At 67.2% G+C, this 11,757-nt stretch overlaps 1 pseudogene; it reads right to left on the bottom strand.

Annotated features, from left to right (window-relative positions):
* Window positions 1-365: 365 nt before the first annotated feature.
* On the bottom strand, window positions 366-6,395 carry LOC119158941 (annotated as a pseudogene).
* Between the last annotated feature and the right edge of the window lie 5,362 nt (window positions 6,396-11,757).

Here is an 11,757-nt window from a genome sequence, read left to right as displayed (position 1 = left end):
ACAGCAGGCTGCGGGTACATGCACACAGGAGCCGAGGTGCCAGCATCCCTGCCATCCCTGCAGCAGGGTGCTTGCTCTGGAAGCAGATGGAGGAGATGGATGAAGCCTGGGAGCTCAGAGGGGGGCAAGCAGGAGTGGGAACACCCCTCCCCATCCTCCTCTCTGCCTCCCCACCCTCCCCTTTGGACCCCACTGCAGCCCCTCGGCACAGCAGAGCACAGCACCCAGCCCCACAGGCACCCCACCCCGCACACCGAGCCTGCGGGCAGGCAGCTGCCCGTCTGTCAGCAGGCTGGGGGTCCCTGGTCCTGGCCCCTGCAGCCGGGGGGGTGCTTAGTCCGGGCCTCCCAAGCCCCAGGCCAGGGTCAGCAGGATGCTGTGTCACCACCTCCTTCCGTCTCAGGGATGGGCTCCAGCGGGGCGCGCAGGCGGGAGGGCTCCGGTGAGGCCGAGCCGTTCCTGCCGATGCCGCACGACTGTCCGCGTTGTGGATCTGCCACAGGTTGTCCAGCGCCTCTGCCTTGGCGTGCTTGAGGAGGTCAGCCTGGCCCTGTGTGGGGACACGGCATCAGGGGCTTCCCCACGGCCGCGCCACGTGGGCTGGCCGGACCCATGTGCACAGCATGGGCTGCTCCGCCAGCCACCCCTCCCGAGGGGGGCTCGCTGGGTGCCAGGACCCCCCTGAAGGGGCCTGTGCCATGCCCAGCTCTCATGGAGCATCCCCTGAGGAGGCAGGGAGGGGGTGGCAGAGTGGGGGCCGCACAGCCCTTGCCCCTCACCTTCAGGACGGTGATGTTCCAGGCGAAGCTCTCCAGTGCCTTCTGCAGCTTGCGGCCCCGCAGCCCCTCCTTGGCCTCGATGCGGTGCAGCTCCTTGTGGAAGTCCATGCCTGCGCCGACAGGACCGTCACTAAGCCGCTGCGGGGCCACCAGCACGGGGACGGCCACGGCCCACCATGGACGGGGACTGAGCCAGAAGGATGCCCTTTGCCTGGCATGGGGGTGCAGGCTGGGTGGGCTCCCCACTGCCCCAGCATCCCGGGAACAATGGGCGCCCCCAGCACCACACTCGGCCCCAGCCCCAGGTGGTTGTGGGGTCCCGAAGGTCCCAGAGCTGTGGGGTCCGGCAGGGCAGCGACCACCCCAGGCAGAGGCACGGCTCTTGCACCCCACAGCTCACCTGGGGGGCTCAGAGTGGGGCCGCTACCCCCCCCCCCCCCCGCAGCCCCGCCAGAGCGCAGGCCCCCGTGCCGTGCAGCGCGTGACGTCCTCGTGAGCGGGCGCTATATTTACCCCTCCTGACGCAGCACCGGCTCCGGGCCCACACAAGGACTCCCACGCAAGCCTGCTCGCCCACACGCTGTCAATCAGCACGCCCCCAGCCCCGCCACCTAGCACCCCCCTGGACCCCGCAGCACCCGCCAGCTGGGCACAACCCGGGCCGGCTCCACAGCAGCTTGGTCCGTGGCACAGCCAGGGCGAAGGCAGGGACAGGCAGCACCGGCGGGCAGGGGGGGGGGGGTGGCAGCCCCCAAACCGCTGCCTGCCACCGCCTCGAGAGGCTGGGCAGAGGCAGCAGCAGCGGCCGCACCCCCCAGAGCCCCTCTGCCCGACACCCCCCAGCACAGCAGCAGGGCTCCCATAGCCAGAGCGGCACAGGAGGGTGCAGAGCCCACCCATGCCCCCAGCCGCCAGCCCACAGCCTGCGGCCCACCTCCCAGCACCGCTCCCCCCAGAGCTGGCAGCAGCGGCAGAGCCGAAAGCCAAGAGCTCGGGGAGGTTTCCGGGCTGCCGCGCAGGCAGGGAACAAACAGGGCTGCTGGCAGCGAGGCTGGTACCGGCCGCGCGTGGCACAGAGGGGCCCCATCCTTCCTCCCCAGCCCCTCCAGCTCCTGGCAGCCCTCCCAGCCCCGCAGGGAGCTCACATGAGCCCCCAGCCTGGCAGCCCCCTGTGCACCCAGGGCTGGCTGGGGTGCCCGCACAGCCCCAGCCTGCCGAGGGGCTGCACAGCCATGGGTGCCTGGAGCGGGGCTGGGGGTCCCCAGGATGGGGGGGAGGACTGGGGCAGACAGCCGGCAGCACCTGCCTGTGTGGGTTCATCCATGTGTCTTGGAAGTCGTAACATTCAGTTGCCACTTCTACCGTCAGCCCCAGCCTGTTATTTCTGGTGCTAATTATATTCTGGTGTTTGGCAGCTAATGACTCTTCCCCACTTCCTCATCAGCCTCCTCCGCTCCCCTCCCTCCCACACAGCCCCTGCAGCCCACCTGCCCAGCACCCTGCCCTGGCACAGGCAGCCCTGCATCCCAGCACGCCGGCAGCACCCGGCACTGGGCAGCTCAACCCGTGCTGCCGGGACATGGGAAAACCACAGAGCTGAGTTTGGGGTCACCCCAGCTGGAAATCCCCCTCCCATGGCCGGCCAGCCCTGGCTGCTCTGCCGCTGAGCCCCAGCCCCGGCACGCACCCACCGGGGTGCAGACATGCACCTCTTGTCCTTTGCCACGCACCGCAGGTGTGCAAGTGACGGCCAAAAATGCCGGCACGCTGGGCTGTGCCTGTGCTCAGGTCTGGAGCCTGCCAGACACGTGCCCCCCGCCCAGCACCAAGGCATGGCGCCCCTGTGCCCGGCCCCCCACGGATGTGCCCAGACCTGTGCCAGGGCTGCGCCTGCCCACCCAGGACCCACCTGCCTGCTGCGCCTGGATGAGCTTGCCGTACACCCCATCGGCGGACTCGATCAGCGTCCGGCTGGTCTGGATCATCTGGGAAGAGGGGTGGCGTGAGGAGCTGGGCAGCCCCCAGCCCCACACACCCCCTCGGCAGAGCAGATGGGGAGAAGGGGCTGAGGCAGGGGCTGCCCCTCGCCCCAGCACGGTGGCCAGGGTCTAGCCCTCCTCGCCCCACCACGTGCAGCCAGGTGCGGTGTGACCAGCGCCTGGCCGGCAGCCAGGTCCCCCTCCAACACAAAGGAAGGAAGCGGCTCCGGCTGCAGCTATTAATGGGATTTCTCCCGCCAGGCAGGACCGCAGGATGCCCTGCCAGCCAGCCCTGGCACAGGGTGCAGGCGGCACAGGCAGGGGGACAGGGACTGCGAGGTCCCAGGGCTTGTACCAAGCTGGGTGAGCCTGTGCCTTGACAAGACTCCTCCCTGGGCAGCCCCTGACAGTCCCCACCAGCCTCCCCCTGCACCGGGAGCGGTGCAGTGCGTTTGGGGACCCCCACCCTGCGCAGGGCGGTGGTCCTGGTGGTCCTGATGCCATCGGCCCTGCAGGGCATCCCCGCAAGGAGCCAAGCCCCGGCGGGACAGCACTTACCGTCTCGTAGGCGGTGAGGACCTTGCGCAGCAGGTCTGGGATGGGGCCCTGGGCTTCCATGGGGGGGTACTGCTCTGCCAAGTTGAGGGTGACGCTGGGCGCGCTGTCACTGTGTAGCAGCCACGTGGCCACTGTCAGGATGCATTGCTTCATGTTGGCGGCGGGCGTCAGCCCACACAGCTCCTTGAAGGAGACCAGCGCATTCTGCGGGCAGAGACCGGCATCAGGGGCGCAGCCTGGAAGAGCCCCCCAAGAGCCCCCCTGCCGGGTACAATCCCATTTCCCCTGGCTCTCTGCTCCAGACGAGGCTTCTCGCCCGCATCCCCCAGGGGGAGGGGGGACGCCTGGGCTCCCCACTGCTCACGGTCCAGCCCCGTCCTCCCCTGCAGAAACCAGGTTCCCCAGCGCCTCTGCAGGGTCCGTACCTGCACGTTCTCCCGCAGGTCAGTGGCCTCCCGCAGTGGCTGGGTGGCTGTCCGAAAGACCTCATCGATGGCCTTGATGCCAGTGGCCTTGGTGGAGGTATATTCCCGCACTCGGCGGCCCCGGCGCCCTGCCAGCCCCCGGCGGTGCCCCTTGCCCCCACCGCGGCGGTCAGTGATGGCCACGTGCACAAAGAGGGTGGCGTGGGGCAGGGGCTCCCCAGCCAAGGACTGGAGGGGGACGTGCCGGTAGCCGGGCTGCAGGCACTCGAAGGGGATGGTGTACTGGGCAATGAACTCGTCTCCGATGTAGTCGTCATCCAGCACGACAAAGCGCAGGACGGCCAGCTCCGGCAGGTGATCTGGAATCCAGGCTCTCGTCGAAGACGGGGTTGTCCCCGCTCTGCAGGGCCGTCTTGGTGCGGTGCTCGGCGCAGTCAGCTGGGATGGCCATGGATCTCGGCGCAGGACATAGGCGCTCCACCACCTCCCCCTTGGCGCCTGAGCCCTTGGGCTTGGGCAGGTTCTGCCCACTGATGACCTTGAGGTGCAGGAGCTGGGCAGGCACCCCGGGCAAGGAGTCCTTGGCATTGGCACTGAAGTAGGAGACCTCCTCCCGCATGATGGCGGGGCGGAGGACGTAGCCGCACGCCCCGTTCTGCCGGAACCAGCCCGCGTTCAGGTCCATCATGAGCCCCGGCGTCTGGTAGTTCATGGCCACCATCTGGCAGCCGCACTTCCAGAAGTCCCTGGGGGTTCATGTTGCTGGCGTCAATGCGCATGGGGCCTGGGATAGACACGGGAGAGGAACCGCTTGTTGTAGCTCACCAGCTCGGCCGGGCACTTCGTTGGCGAAGCGCCCTGCCTCCACCTCGCTGAAGGAGCACATCTCCCAGTAGCGCTGCCACGCAGCCGCGAGCTCTCGAAGTCCTGGAAGGGGGACAGCCTGGCAGAGCTTACCAGCTCCGAGAGCTCCGGCTGAGGCGCACCCGCCGCGGGCCACCTCCTCCGGCACCTCCCGGTCCTCTGGCCCAGCCGCCGTGGCCAGCTCCCAGCCTTCCTCCTCATCCGACACCTCCCCCTCGAGTCTCACAGCCGGGTGGCAGCTTCTTGCCCTTGATGAGGATGCGGCCCTTGAGCTGCTCTGGGGAGGGCAGGTAGGACGCGGCGGGGTTGGGGGGGCTCCAGGTACAGCTTCTCCCCCAGTGTCTTGCGCAGGCACTGGGCGGCGAGGCGCTGCTGGGGGGCTGAGCAGCGCACCACCAGGCAGAGGATGAGGGGATAGGCGGAGGCGGTGAAGGCGTGCTGGTCGATCAGCCCCACCACGGCACGGAAGGGCACGCAGGAGGCGGCCGAGGGGCTGGTGTAGACCACGGGCTCGCCCTCGGGGCCATCCCACAGCACCAGCTCGATGCTGCGGCAGCCCAGGCCCAGGGCGCTGATGTAGCCACTGATGTCCGAGCGGCCCCAGAAGTTGTCCTCCAGCAGGCAGGCACTGTGGGCAGAGCTGATGTAGTAGTGGGAGAGGGGCTGCGCCATGTCCTGGCACACCTTGCGGTGGTGCGGGTCGAAGATGGAGCAGTCAGCGGAGAGCAGGTAGCGCGTGAAGCCATCGATGGCCAGGTAGCCCTTCTCCCGGCCCTCCTTGGAGGGCTCGTACTTGCCGACGATCTCCAAGCACTTCTCCTCCGTCACCCCCTCCATGCCCTGCTCCACTTCCAGGAACATGAGCAGGTCCTTCAGACCCAGGTACTCCTTGTTGCTGGAGAACTGCACCAGCAGGAAGAAGATCTCGGGGCGGGTGCAGAGCTCACAGTACGCCTCCACAAAGAGGTCGCAGGCCACCTCCGCACCGGGACGCTCGCTGGCCTTCTGCAGCTCCTTGAACTTCAGCTCGATGGTGGACGTCTTCATGCCTGGGTTGAGCGCTTTGATCAGCTGCACAGCCCGGGACACAGGGATGCGGCCAGATTTCTCCAGGTCGGCAAGGTCAAAGACAGAGGAGATCCAGGAGGTTCGGAGGCTGGGGTGGCCGGTCCGGGTGCCTCGGGAGTGTGCTTCCCATAGGACACCAGGTACCGGAGTCCCATCACCCAGCACGCTCACCACGTCAGCCGAGCTGGCCACCAGGTCAGGGACTCATAGTTGTCCTCCGTAGATGATGGAGAAGGCGCCACTCATCTGGGAACTGGTCGGAGAGGCCATTGCTGCGCAGGACGGGTGTCTTCTTGCCCACACGCACCTCTTTGACCGACTTGATCTCGATCTTGGCTTTCTCCGAGTCCTTCTTGGAGGGCTCCCAACGTACGGAGCGCATGTCAGCATCCAGCACAAAGAAGCGGCTGTACATGCGGGAGTTGGAGCGCACCTTCTTCAGCTCACAGCCCTCCAGCATGAAGGAGATGCAGGCGGCCGTGCTGGTGATCTTGCGGTCATTGGGCATGGTGCTAGAAGGACAACCGTTTCTTCTTCTGCGGCGGCCGCTGCCGGGAGCCATCTGCAGGGGGGGAAGAAGGGGGCAGAGCCATAAGGGATGGGACAGGCAGCTCACACCCTCCTGCCATGCTCTCCCCACGCCAACCCTGACGCATAGCACAGCACCCCAGGGTGCCCAGCATCATGCAAAGCCCAGTCCACCCAGTCCAACCCTCTCCCCGGTGGCTGGGAGCTGGCTCCAGCCCGGCCTCCCCCACGGCTCACTGCCTGGCTTATTTACACTCCGCTTTCCTTCCTTCCTTCCTGCCTCCCGGCCCTGAGCCGGATCCTTCCCCACTGCTCACTCACCTCGGAGGACAGCCCGCACAGGCAGCCCGGCAGGGTCCCATGTCCCCAGCCTGGGGCCACCGAGGGAAAAAGGGGGCCCGGCAGGACCAGCCTGTGCCCCCAGCATCCCCATCGCCGCAGAGGGGCACACACCATGGCCCCCCCACACCTACCCCTGCACCCCAGGCGCTGACCCCAGGCACCATGGGCAGCAGTGGGGTGCAAGGATGCCTGAGGCACCCCAAGGTGACACACCGACAGAGCTGCTCCTGGGGAGCCCAGCCAGTAACCCCCCCACCTCCAGGAGCGGTGCAGGACAAGCCACCTGCAAGTGCCACACGCTGGGGACAAGCGCAGCATGGCTACAGCTGCTGCCTGTACGGGTCACAGCGGGTACGGGCTGTTGGCTGCCTGCACCCCTGCACCAGCCCTGCCCTCAGTGGGGACAGGAGACCCTGCTGCCAAGGGTCTGGAGAGGGCAGGGAGATGAGGGGGAACAGCAGGGGCTGGGCACATATTATGGGATGGATTTCATTAAGTGCTGCAGTAGGAAGAGATTTAATCACTTCTTCAAGATTATGGTGAGTCACCTCTAATCTGGTGGTGTTTCCAGCCGAGGGCAGCTCCTACCCAGCTGCCCAGGTTGGGGATGAGGGGGTATCCCCCTCCAGCACCCCAAAAGCTTCCCCACCTCCTCCCCAGGGCTGCCGCAGGGCTGGCCAGCAGCCTGGGCAAGCACGTCCCCCCCCGCTGTGGTGCCTGAGCCTGAAGAGTCTGGATCTGCCCCTGTTGGCCCAAGGGCAACCGGGATGGGTCGCGGAGGTGGCTGGCCAGCTCCCCCCCGGGGATGCCTGGGACACAATGTCCTTGGAAAAGGGGAACCGGCCCCAGCCCTCAGCAGCATGTCAGAGCTGGCCGGATCCTGCTGTCCCGGAGGGAAATGCCTTCCTGGGCAGCGGGCACCGGCAGGCAGCAGCGCCATTCCACTGCAGCCGCCCTGCTCACCCGCGAAGGCCGACCACACTCAGCCTGGCGATGGGGCTACATCCCCCCGCTGGGATGCAGGAGCTGTTTGCATCCTCTCGCTGCCAGATTGCTCCGAGGAGCCAGCTGAGCGCCAGGACCCTGCCTCCGTGCCAGCCGGCTCCCAGGGCAGGGATGTCCCCTGCTCAGCTGGCTCTTGGCCCCCCTGGCCAGCGGCAGCTGCCCCCTCTCTCTGCAGCAGGCAGCAGGGTGGTGATGCACAGCATCCCCACAGCCCCACCATCCACCTGGGACAACCGCCCCCAGGGCTGAACAGGGGACCCCGCTGTGGGTGCCGGACACCGGGTGCTGGTGGGGGCTCAGCGGCAGGTCACGCCATCGGGTGGGGAAGGACTGGGTGCCCGCAGGTCACACCGTCGGCCAGCCCCGTGGGGAAGGACTGGGTGCCCGCAGAGCCGCCGGGACGCTTCCTGCGAGCAGCAATCTGAGCGCCGCACTGCTGGGGCCCTTGCCCCCGCCATGGGTGATGGTCAGTACCGAGAGCGGCACCCTCCTGCCCCAGGCAGGACCCCTGCACTTCTACAGCCCCACTCTCCGCCCCGGCACACCCCACCCCGGGCGGCTCTGCACCGGGCCCCACAGCCGAAAACAGGAAATCCATCCGGAAAGGAAACACGGGTGGGGGGCCTGCATGCACCCAGCGCCCAGGGACCTGCTGCAGTTGTGCCCACCGCAGGCACCTAGACCCACCCCTCCGGCGGCAGCCCTGCCAGGCCCTGGGCCACCCCTGGCTCAGGGCAAAAACCCGAACGCCCTCCCTGCAACCCCTCAGCCCCCCAGGCTTGGGAAGGGGAGGGGGTGCTGCTGCAGCACTTTGGGGTGCTGATGCATGGCACGGAGTTGAGTGCCCCACAGCACATGGGCTCTGCCCTCCCTGCCTGCACAGAACTATAGGAGTTCCCAGCATTTACTGCTGTCAAATGCATTTGCAGCCAGTGAGGCAGTGGCAGCAGCCATGTGGGGCCTCCCACCATGCCGGCTTCTCAGTCTGGCCTGGGGACCGGCAGGGAAAAGCCACTGCTCCCCGGCAGCCCCTTACACCGGTGCTTTCCAGGTGGGCTTCAACCCTGGGGCCACCCCTCTAAGCACTCCACAAGGCATGGGCAGGAGCGGTGCAGGCAGCAGCGGAGGCAGGAGGATGTGGCACCCACGGCCACGGGGGCACAGAGCATCCCCGGTCACAGGGCAAGGGCTCCGGCAGGAGCAGAATGTCCTGCTCGCTGTGCCGTGAAGCTGGCAGCGAGCAGGCAGGGCTTCTGCCAGTGCTGCCATACACACTGCACGCACACAGCCCAGCTCTGCAGGAGGAACATGTGCTGACCATGATGCCAACTTTGATGCCAATGGTGAGCACGGGCATCTGGCTAGGCACAGAGGGCACGTCCAAGCCCAGCTGCCCATGCCCTGCCCAGCTCTGCAGCATGTGCTAAGCATCTCTTTGGCCAATTACCTCCTGCTATTACTGCCCTGGCAAGTGCAGCAGCCCTAATCTCAGCTGCTACGTGACCGCCATCATTACCCGGCCAAGCAACCCGCTCCCAAGCGGAGGGATGGGGAAGAGCCCACCAGCCACCCCTCCCTTCCCGTTGTCCCCCAAGGCCCAGCCAGGGCAGTCCCCGCGGCGCAGCAGCTCATGATGGGGCAGGAGAGAGGAACCGACAGCATCTGGGGCTGAGGCATCCCGGCCCAGCTGTGGCTCTGCTGCCCAGCCAGGAGCACGACTGCTGCTGCCCCGGCAGCAGGACCCCTCTCCCAGCCATGGGGTATGTGGTGGGGATGCGTTTCACCCGGGGGACAGGGCTGTTCCCTGGCCACGACACGACTCATCTGCAACTGGTTTCCCCAGATCCCGGTTCTTCCCACTGGCCCCATCCCAAGCTGGGCAGCGTGAGCAGGGGTGCAGGCAGGCAGCGACAGCCGGCAGCACCAGAGCGGAGGCAGTGGGAGGCCAGGCACAGCCAGGGCTTTTCTACCATCGTTTGTTCCCTGCCAAGAAGATAGGGAGTGACACATCCACTCCCCGCGGCACCAGCTGCCGCTACCCAGCGAGGGGCTGTGGGAGCAGAGGTACCGCACGGCTCCTGGGGCTGGTGCGGGATAGGGAAGAGGCACAGGGGACAGGGCAGCGGGGTGCTGGGGAAGGGTCACCTCCTGCAGCAGGGAGGAACAGATCCATGACCCCCTCCCATCCCTCTCCAGCATCCTCCCAGCCACCAGATCTCCAGCCCCCTCCACTTCCAGCCTGGGAAGAAAGCAGGGAGCAGGTCCTCCAGCCAGGGCATGGGGATGCTGCATGGGGCCAGCTCTGGGCTGCCCAGCACAGCTGGCTCCGGGCTCCCCCTGCCCCAGCACAGCCCGTGATTCTCACTTTCAGATTCACTCCTCCAGCCTTTTCTGGAAATCCCAAAAAATAACCGAGGTGGCAGCTCTTCCCACATGTGCCTCCACTTCATCAGCAGCCAGCCCGCTGCCCCATTGCTTGTTTGTGCCTTCGCTCCAAGCTGTAGCCAGACTTTGTGTGCTGGGCCCCCTCCCTGCCCCACAGCTCCCGTACTGGCTCTGCAGCTGAGCAGTGGGTGCAGTCCCTGACGCCCACCCACCACCGTGCAGGGTGGGCAGCGAAGTTGCCACAGACCCCACAGCACAGGAACTGCCTCAGCATCCCCCAGGGATTCAGGGTTGGGCACTGGCGCTAGCTGGGACCCAGACCTGCCAGAGGGTCGCCACAGACCCTCTCCCCAGCCAGTGTGCTGAGCTGGTCCGAGCCACTCCACCGGCTGGGGAGAGCCCAGACAGGGAGGGGTCTGAGCTGGTGGCAGTGGAGGGGCTGGCAGAGGACACGCTGTGTCCCCTGTGGACAGGAGAGCTGTGCTGGGGAAGCAGCAGGAGTGGTGCCCCCAGACAGGTGAGGGCAGCAGCGCAGTGCAGGTAGCCAGTGCCAGCACAGTCCCATGAGCAGCAAGCCTGCCCACTGTCCCTTGCCTGCCAGACTCAGCCCGTGGAGGGGCTCAGCACCGTCAGGGTCCTGAGGCACAGGCAGGCTCAGCCAGGGAAACTCACAGCGGTGGGGTTTGGGACCTGCGGCACCTGGGCAGGATCAGGCTCCAGATGGACTCGGAGATGCATGATGGACCCGCGCAGGCTGGGGACGCCATCTGGGTCTGACCTCCTCCAGCGCCAGCACCCTCCCCCACCAGTGCTGGCCCGGGGCCACCCGACCTTCACGTGAGGCCAAATCCCACGGTAGCGCATGGCAATGACAGGGGACAGTCCGGGGACAAGCCAGAGGTTCATCTGCAGCCCACAGCACCCGCAGCCGGTCCCTGGGTGAGGAGCGGCAGGGACGGATGCTGCCCAGCCCCGGCAGGAGCGGGAGACCCTGGCAAGGTCCCCAGGGAAACCGGGCACCAACACCGGTCTCTGGCTGCACCGGAGCACCGGGAGGTCTCCTCGCCATCACCGTGTGGGGCACAGCCTGGTTGCTCCTGCAACAGTTTGCAGCGGGAGCCGAGACGGGCACAGGCAGGGGTGCGGGGTCCCTCCGGCCGCCTGGACAAAGGGCTGACGCTGCTGCCCAGGGAAGCGGGTCCAGGGGGCAGAAGGCCGGGGCTGGGCTGGCATCACCCAACAGCCCCCACACAAGGTATTAATAGCACCGGAGCAATCCCAGCTTAAAATAGGCTGCCAGGAGTGGGGAGGCGGACGCGACCTATTGTGTCAGTGAGCACCGCCGGCATAAGCACAATTAGTGGGCTCATTTAGGAAAGCACACATGTGACCCATTGCCCACCCACGTGGGAGACCCCCAGAGACCCTCCCTGGCCCACAGCTCTGCCGGTGACCTCACCGGCCACCGCACGGCTCCGGGAGGCGTCGGGAGCTGGCCAGGCCAGGCCCCAGGCTCAGCGCCTTTGCAGGAGGGAGCACGGGAGAGCAGAAGGTGCTCGGGAGCCAGGAGCAGGCTCGCTGGCACCCATGGGTGCAGGATGGGGTGATGCTGCAGCGTGGCTCCCATGGCAGCAGCAGCGTGGCCGTGCAGAGGACCAGCGTGCCCGGCCGGGGCAATGCACGGCCACCCGAAGGGGACAGGCCTGGCCTGGATGCGCACGACGCCCGAGGCTTTGCCCTTGGGGACCCGTGGCGCCGGACAGGGCGAGGGGACACGGCGCCAGCGCTGAAGCAGCCCCGGGCAGCCCGGTGCGGCGGGCAGGG

This window comes from Falco rusticolus, chromosome 18 (genome assembly GCF_015220075.1).
Source record: "Falco rusticolus isolate bFalRus1 chromosome 18, bFalRus1.pri, whole genome shotgun sequence".
Taxonomy (NCBI): Eukaryota; Metazoa; Chordata; class Aves; order Falconiformes; family Falconidae; genus Falco; species Falco rusticolus.
The sequence above is the reverse complement of the archived record's forward strand: the minus strand, read 5'-3'. Positions and strand labels throughout refer to the sequence as shown.